Below are 8,843 nucleotides of genomic sequence, written 5' to 3' on the forward strand. Positions count from 1 at the left end.
CAATTCAGAAAATGACAGAATTTTAAAGGCAGAAAGATTCCAGGCCAATATCTCTCCAAATTCCTGAATTCCTTTAATAGCATCTTTGATGAGTGGTCAGGCTACCAGCTACTGCCTAAACTTCCAGCACTGGACAATTTCTCACACTGAAATTCCCTCAAATTACCAGCAAAAACACTGTCTTCCAGGTTTGAAATCTCCCAGCTGATGTGGTGAGTAGGTCACATCTTTGCTCTTTTGTCTGGGTTTGCCTTTCCTCAGGCAAAGGACCAATGTCATTTTCTAGCACTCCCCTGGTCTGGTTACCTATATTCTTTTCCATGACAACCTGGGAATGTCCTTCACAAAGTCAATGAGTGATTATTTGTGCAGCCCCGTTTTGCATCCTGAACTGAGACAAGAATATGGGAGAAATAGTATGGGAGCCATGCTATGTTCCACAGTGGAAAATGATATCTAGATTACCTCTGCAATTCCTCTATCACTTATCCTAGGCCTTAAAAAACCCAACTAGGAATTTGGACTGATATTACTGAACTCTCTACACTTGAGGAAATTCAGTTATTTACATGGATTAGCTGGCTGATGTCCTCATTTTCCAATTTTACCTTAGGTATTGACCACTCCAAAAATCCTCCAGGAATCACAGGATCATTCATTGTCAATGACAGAAGGGACCTCAGTGGAATAAAAAGTTAACCCCTACCTGAACAAGAATCCTTTCACTCCGTCACTCTACAAGTGATCATCTGTTTTTGCTCAAAGACCTCAGGTGAGAGAGATGCCATCCTCAATGCGGCAGCCCATTCTATCTTTGGATGGCCTGAATAACTAGGAATGTTTTCCTTACATCAAGCCTGAATTTGTCTCCTCCTCACTTCTGCCCATTGTTCTTAGGTCTGGTTCTGGGGCCAGACAGAGCAAGACTAATCCCTCTTCCATGGTCCTTCAAATACTTCAAGACAGCTATTATGCCCTCCTTCCCAACCCTCAACTCAATTCTGCTCTTCTCCAGAACAAATATCTTCATTTCCTTTAAATATTTCTTCTTTGGTATGAACTTGAGGCCCTTCATCCTAGTGTGCTTTGTAAACCTTAACACGCTATATGAGTGCATGTTATTATTTTTCAAGAAAAAGGCAAGGGCAGCTTGGTTTGATAGAAAGAGAACTGTGTGCTGAATTAAAAGACTTGGATTCAAGTTCCAGCTCAGTGACTTTCTATCCACATTCCCATGAGCTTAAAATAACTTCACCCCTCTGGGCTTCCTCTCCTCATTACTGCTTCCTCATGGGGATTATACTTGAACTAAACTAGCAGCATTGCTGTGAGCAGAGCTTTGTTCAACTGCCAAGTGCCACATATTTATTAAATGTGAGCTAATGGGGTTTGTAATAAATCTCACTATGAGATAAGAGAATACTGCTATTGTTCCAAGAGGAAAATACTGCTCCAAGGGCTAAAGTCACAGGAAGGAGATCCACTTTTCTCAGAAGAGAAATAATAAGGGCAAAACCCACAGTAACACTTTGGGATGCCCAGTAGTATCAGCATACCAAGTCCCCCTCCTCCAATAAATCGGTCTCCCTGCATCCAAGTTACAGAAATTAAGTGGCAGAATTTAAGGGAGAAAAGAGCCAGGATCTGCAAAACTCTCAGGAAGGACATCTATGATTTTGGTCTTAGTTTATAGTAACTAAACTGAGGAAGAAGACTTTACTTAAAAAAGAGAGGAGGGAGGAGAGATGAAGAGATGATAAGGAGAATAAAAGGCACAGGAGAAGGAAACTATTTCAAGATTTGAAAATTTGGAGGACAGCTGAAAAAGAGTACTCCAGAGGATTGTGAGTGGTGGGTAAAGTATGCCCTTTTGCTTTACATCTCTATCTACCTTCCCATTATGTGTGAAACACAAGAGGTCCTTTTGACCTGAGAGAAATCACTCTAGGGGTATTGGATAATGAAGCAGGCTTACTACCACCCACACTAGAACATATTTTCCCAGATTTTGAAAGGCCCTCGAGGTCTTTTCTCTGAGATATGTGAAGTCAAGGTATTATAATCACACACACACATAGTAGGGATATGCAAATACTTCAAACATTGTAATACGCCTAGTCCCTCAGAACAGAATGTGCCTGCCTCCTGGAGTACGGTGAAATTGCCCTCAATTTCCTGTATAATATGGCATTTGAATAAGGAAATGGAGGCTTCTTCCTGCCTTTGAAAGAAAGAAAGGAAGAGGAAAAGAATAGAAAGAAGGATAGGAGAGGTGGGGTCTGCCTTAAGTCTCCAAAAAAATCCTCTATAGACTACTACGTAGGCTCATATTGACTACAGATTAGATCTTATGATAGTGTTGAGTCCATGGCTGGACTGATATAATCATTTCTTAGGAGAGTGTATATACGAAAGAACAGACTCTTCTGTGGGATTTTTAGGATTGGCAAGGAGATTGCGGACTACAGCGTGATCATATAAGGGAGACTAATATTTCCAGAGACAGTTGGTCCAGAGAAATTTGGGAAGCCAAGAATCAGTCCTGTTTCCCAGTATTGTCAACCATATTTGGAACACTTAAAGGCCAGGCCCAATCCTTCTACTTAAGGAACAATTTCCTCCAGAAAATATATATTTTTTTGAGTAGCCCCATAAAGCATCCACCTGCCTCCAGTTAAATCTAGGTTAAAAATAGAAACATTTTATTACTCTTAATCCATTTCTTAGCTATTATCTTTAAGTTCCTTCATAGTGTTCCCTCACCAGGAGCAATAAGGTACAGTCCCAGTGACCCACAGAGCCGGAGCTGAACAAGCAAAAAGCTAAGTTTTGCTGAAATGAATTGAAACACTTTCAGCTGGTAGCAGGATCTGACTGAGGCCCGCTTATGACGGGTAAGCCTTGCCTTGAGTTTTCTAGCAGGTGCTGGAATCTACTGGCCTTTGCAGATGTCCATTCCTTTGTGTTCATTTATTGTCTCAAAGTTCCTGGGATAGAGATATTGTCTATTTGCAGAGGAGGTGACTGCGGCCACCCCTTCCAAATAGGTGAGTATGGGCCCCTCAGCGGGGAGCTTCACGGCTAGGCCACGCTATGAGACTAGAAGTCTGGAATCATAGGCAATGGAGTTGTAGAAGTCAGCCTCCCAGGACAGAGATTACCACAGGGATTCTCTGTGTGACTTGTTTCTTTACATTAGGACCTGATTGTGAGAGATCCCTTTCCCCATCATATTCCCTCCCAAATTCCTCTATCAAAACCTGCTTTTTGAGTAAATGATTTGATAGCAGGGTATATTAATTCCCCAGAGCTATTTCTACTTTAAGCCTTCTTTCACATTAAGGGGGGTGGGGATTGGGAAGGGCATCAAGGGGAAAGGGAAAAACTGAATCCTGTTGAAGAAATTCCCAGAACATACAGTGAAATATTGGGAAGAGTGGAGAGTGCCTTTCCATCACCCATGAAATAATATCCTATAGATAATTGCCCATGCTACTCATTATAGTGCCCACCTTATGGGGAACCTGGCATTTCTTCAATAGCAAATAACTCCTTGGGACAGAAGGAAAAAAACACAGCAGTGCAAAGGTATCTAGTAAAGAGTTGAGAGTTGAGAAAGCATCTTATGAAAGGCAAGGTTCATAACTGCACAAAGTTCATAACTGTACCCATTCTTTGTTCAAGTTAAATCAGATAAATCATCATTGTGGGAACAGAACATACATATTTCTGAGTCCACTTTAGGGGTCCCACCATTCCCCATAACTGCAATGTCCCTCGACCTCACTTATTACTTCTCTCAGTCCTACCCTTCCTTTGAAACCCAGCTCAAGTCTCACTTTTTCCCTGAAGTCTTCTCAGACTTCCCTGGCCCTTGAGGTCAGTACTTCCTTGCACTCATGTCTTCCTTCCCAGTACTGTTAAATTATTTTTACATGCATGTCCTGCCTCCTCAACAAGGTTGCATTGGATATGGTGCCCCTATGTACAGAAAGTACTCAACTAAAGTTTCTTGTACAAGATGGCAATGATGATTTTGCATGCTGCCAATGATGGTGATCTCAGACTTATCCTATGAGGGTATCTTTATCTATCTTTAGCTATTATAACTGTTAATCATGGTCAGCCCCTTGGGAGAGAAAGGCTTATGATTGATTTCAGCTACAAGGAGAACAAAATTGCTCTTTGATATCTAAGAAAGCCAAAGAAAGATATGGCCACATGCCATACATTGGGATTCTCAACCCCTCTGCTGTGAGTCTTTTCCAATTTTCAGATAAGGATTCACTTAGTATCTGAGAGGATAACCTCACTGAGGCAAAAAAAAAAATATTTGTGCTTTAGAGATAGTCTCATCTGAATGAACAGAGAAAAACAATGCTCTTTAGGGAGATAAAGCTACTAAACCTGCTGGAGAGGCAAGCTGAAGTCTAGAGGACCTTAAATATCGGACTGAGGTTTTTTTTCTAGTGGCAATAGAGAGCCACTGAAGGGTTTTGAGTAGAGGAATACCATGATCAGATCTATGTCTTTTAAGATTGTTTTGGCAACTGTATGAAGAATGAATTGGAGAAAGAAAAAAAGCAGAAGTAGAAAGACAGATTAGTAGATAATTAAACTAGTCCAAGTGTGAGGAGAAGACAGGATTATGTTGATGACTATGTGAATGGAGAGATAGGGACAGATTCATGACACATGATGGAGGTTAAACTCATCTCTGCAATAGATAAGTGATGAGGGATGTGGGGAGAGCAGAGTCAAAGATAACTTGTTACCCATCTGAGGTAGGTGACTATGAAGATAGTAGTGCCTTCTACAGAAAATAGAGTTTTTGAATTTACATTGGGGGGAAGGAGATAAGTTCTATTTTGAATATGTTGAATTTGAGATGCTGATGTGGAGATGTCCAACAATCAGTTAGCAATGCAGGACTGAAATATGTTTTACGTATATTTTAAATTTATTTGAATATGATTTATATCTAGTAGGACATTTCCCTTTTCTGTTGTGACATATTCAAGCCCTGCCCCCCTGCAATTTATCCCTTCATAGTTTTCCCATAGAAATTTACTGTCATTTTATGTATTTCCATGAAGTAATCCATTGAAATTTTAATTGATAATGCACTAAATTACTAAACTAATTTGAAGAATATTGATATTTTTGTCTGTTCTTTCTTTCTAGCCATAAACATGAAATATTCTTCTGGTTGTTCAGCCCTCTTTTTCAGTCAATAAGGTTTTATCATTTTATTTATGAAGTCATCTTTTGTATACAATAACCAGGTATTTGAGGGTTTTGGTCACATATGCAGAAAGGAAAATCTATCTATCCCCTCACCCACACCTCCAACTAAGCTGTTACTTTGAATAGGGTCTGAGAGCCTAATTCTCCCTAATGCCAATGCTGAGAGTAAGCATGGTATAGTGGAGAGAGATTGGACTGGCCTCAGAGTAAGGAAGAAATAAGTTCAAATCCTGTCTCTGACACATACTGGTTGTGTGATGGTGAGTCATAACTTCTCAGTGCCCCAAGTGATGCTCTAAGACTATATAATATGCCAAGTAGGTGCAGATCTGCAATATGGAAGGGATTCCTTCACTAGAGAGTTCTCTGTCCTCATGAAATAATCACAGGTCCAGCCCAATATGTTAATGATATATGGTAATATGTTATAAAGCCATTCATTAATGACAGCCAAACAGCTACATTGCCTATTAAAAGGGCATCATTCTGAAGCTAAAGAGTAGGACATCAAACTCAGTGCAGACTTGAGAATTTGGGGAAAATCTGCTCTGAGACCTTCAAATCTTAACTCTTGTGTGACTGAAATTCTCTGCAGTGCAGGGGTTCTTTAAGTACCAATCCATTCCTATGCTTAAGGTCTACCCTGGAAAGGTATTCAGTTACCTTAACATAAGAAATCAATCTCATGAGAAGAATTTCCCTCTTGAAATAGGGACAGAAGTAGGAATTCATTCACTGGCCAACCTGTGCAGCTTAAATAAAATTCAATGCAGAAGGAATTTTTTTAAAAACACAACTTTCCACAAGTGATTGAAGCCACCTCAAAAGCAGGCCTTCACCAAAAAAAGCCATGAGCTAAAATGGATGCCTACAGAATGTGGTTTGGTGGGGATATAATGCCAAGTTTCTAATAGGTCAGAGGTAAATACTTGGCAAATTGAATTGAAATTTTCACCCTTGGTTTTACTCTTTTCCGGGGCTTGGCTGCATAGGACATAACCCTGTTCTTTTAGTTTGGTTTTGAGAAATATGAAGGAAAAGCTAGATTAGACTTTATCATCTTGGCTAGAAGTTGTACCTCCTTCTCCATATTTCTACCATCAAGGACAAGAGGGTACTAATTACTAAAAAGTAGTTTGTCTTATGGTCTAGCAAATTCAGGAATAGAATACTGAGATATCACAATCCCAACTCAGACTGCTTCAGATTCACAAAAGAAAGATAAGCTCCTTGTTTATATTCACATATAAGCAAAAAAATTGCCATGTCCCAATCTCTAATCAGAATGTGTCCTCTCAGACCATAACTGGTCCCATCCTCAACGGATGATGGGCTGTGCCCGTCAGATTCAAACTCCAACTGTCATTCTTTCCACAAACTCTGTCATACACCCTTTACATAATGGAGCTCAGACTCAACAGTCCGTATCATTCAAAGGGCCAGGTCCCCAAACCAAATCTAACTTTCTTGTCTTACAGTGTTACATGGAGTTGGTTAACTGAATATCACAGCAGAATTCATAGCTTAGCATTGAAGTTCGGTTATCAGGACATGAGGGAATTCCCATTCGGGAACTGATTGGACTAGATAAATTCTGAAGTCTCTCCAGTTCTCAGGATTTCGAGATTCTCCTTAACTCTGAAGGTTTAGATTTTGTGTGTGTGTGTGTGTGTGACAGATTTATAATTAAAACCAAGTGAGGTTTTGGTGTCTAGAATACTGGATTTTGAGTAAAGAGGACCCACCTCTGTCATTTCCTACCTGTGTCCTCTTAAGCAAGTCACGTCACTCATCTAGGCGTCAGTTTCTCCATCTATAAAATGAGGAGGTTGGAGTAGATGACCTTAAAGGCCCTTTCCAGCTCTAAACTTATAATCTTATGATCCTAGCTAGAATTTGCACTTCATGCCTAATCTTGCTGTCATCAGGGATGAGATGCTATCAGTCACACAAGAGTGTGAGCTTAATAGTCTAGCACACTTCAGGGATCAACAGACTGAATTCTGAAACACGACAAATCCTGATTCAGACTCCTAATTTATAACCAAAAGAAAAATTGATGGTTTACAAACAAAATTAAATTACTTTGTTGAATCCATGGGACTTCCCATTTAGAGCAGAACTATAACGAATGGGAACATATATAGCTATTGAATCATTTATTAATTTCCTCTGTCTATCTGTTTGGCCTTAGTTTTCTGACAGGACTTACATCCTTCTCTAGATCCAGCCCTGCTCATTCAGACACGTTGTTCCCCACCAAGTCTTTAGCTATATTTCCCCACTGGTTTTTGTTTGATTATTCATACCAGCCCAATTATTTACCACAGTTTAAAGGCCCCACTGATACCAGTTAGGCACGACGTGCCCTCTCTGACTGAACCTCACACAGTCCCCAGGAATGAGTTCTCCCTGACTGATTCTAATTCCAACTGTCATCCTTGTCACATGACCCTGCCCCACACGGTGGAGTGCGTGCTAAACAGTCCGGGGGCCTAACCTGGCTGTGAATCAGTCGTAATCTATGTAGATTTTTGTTTTAAAAGCTAACACTCATATTTTCTGTTTTCTCAATTATGATAAATTAGATTGCCTTAAGTCAATCGAAGACATAATTATTAGGAATGTAGGGACTCATTCACTGCCTGAGCTTGAATAAGCCCAACAAAGTATTAGCATGAACTAGTATAGTATATATAGGAATATCATTAAGGTTGTTTTATTCCTTTTCGGGACCTGGTTTTGTTTGCTCTGGGCCCACACACGGGATCACAAATAGGCATAATCTAGATCCTTTTCCCTGTTTCTTGTCCACTCCCTGAGTCGTTTCAATAAAGTACGTGTAAGCAAGGGTTGAAGTTCAGAAAGAACCAAGAATCAGTCTCCTTATGGAAAAAGTAACTACCTATAGTTTAAATTTATATATAGTATAAAGAATTCGTGGGTTGAGATGATCAGTCATTGCATTATGTCCCTCTAATGTGGGGGCGGTTCTCCAGGTCAATAATCCTATTTCTTTAACTAGAAGATTGTCCCTTCTGTGAAAAACTCCATTGTGTCAATGTCCTTCCTAAGATACAACACTTAGAACTTAAAAACATTGAACAGTCTGTAGACTAGCCAGGGAAGAATATGGTACAACTCCCATCCGGAGGTATGCTGGAACCAGCTTGAACCCCAAATGTTAAATTTTCAGTGTGAGCACGCAGTGGGTAGAGTACTGGCCCTGGAGTCAGGAGGACCTGAGTTCAAATCCAGCCTCAGACCAAACACTTGACACTTACCAGCTGTGTGACCCTGGGCAAGTCACTTACCCCCAATTGCCTTGCAAAAAAAAAATTTTCAGTGTGAGCATTTACACCTCAGAAATCAGCAAATGCTACAAATCAGGGATTGATTTCTGGTTTTGTAGATTGTCTAGACTTAAGAGAGCGATGAAGAAAATGTTAATAATGAAAAGTAAACTTAAAAGTGTATTCTGCATATTTTTTTTCCCTCAGAGAGCCAGTTGTTAAACATTTACCACCACGCCACTGCTCACATATCTCTTACATGCTCTCTCTCTCTCTCTCTCTCTCTCTCTCTCTCTCTCTCTC

This window comes from Vombatus ursinus, unplaced genomic scaffold, assembly GCF_900497805.2.
Source record: "Vombatus ursinus unplaced genomic scaffold, bare-nosed wombat genome assembly UNPS02014811.1, whole genome shotgun sequence".
NCBI classification, from domain to species: domain Eukaryota; kingdom Metazoa; phylum Chordata; class Mammalia; order Diprotodontia; family Vombatidae; genus Vombatus; species Vombatus ursinus.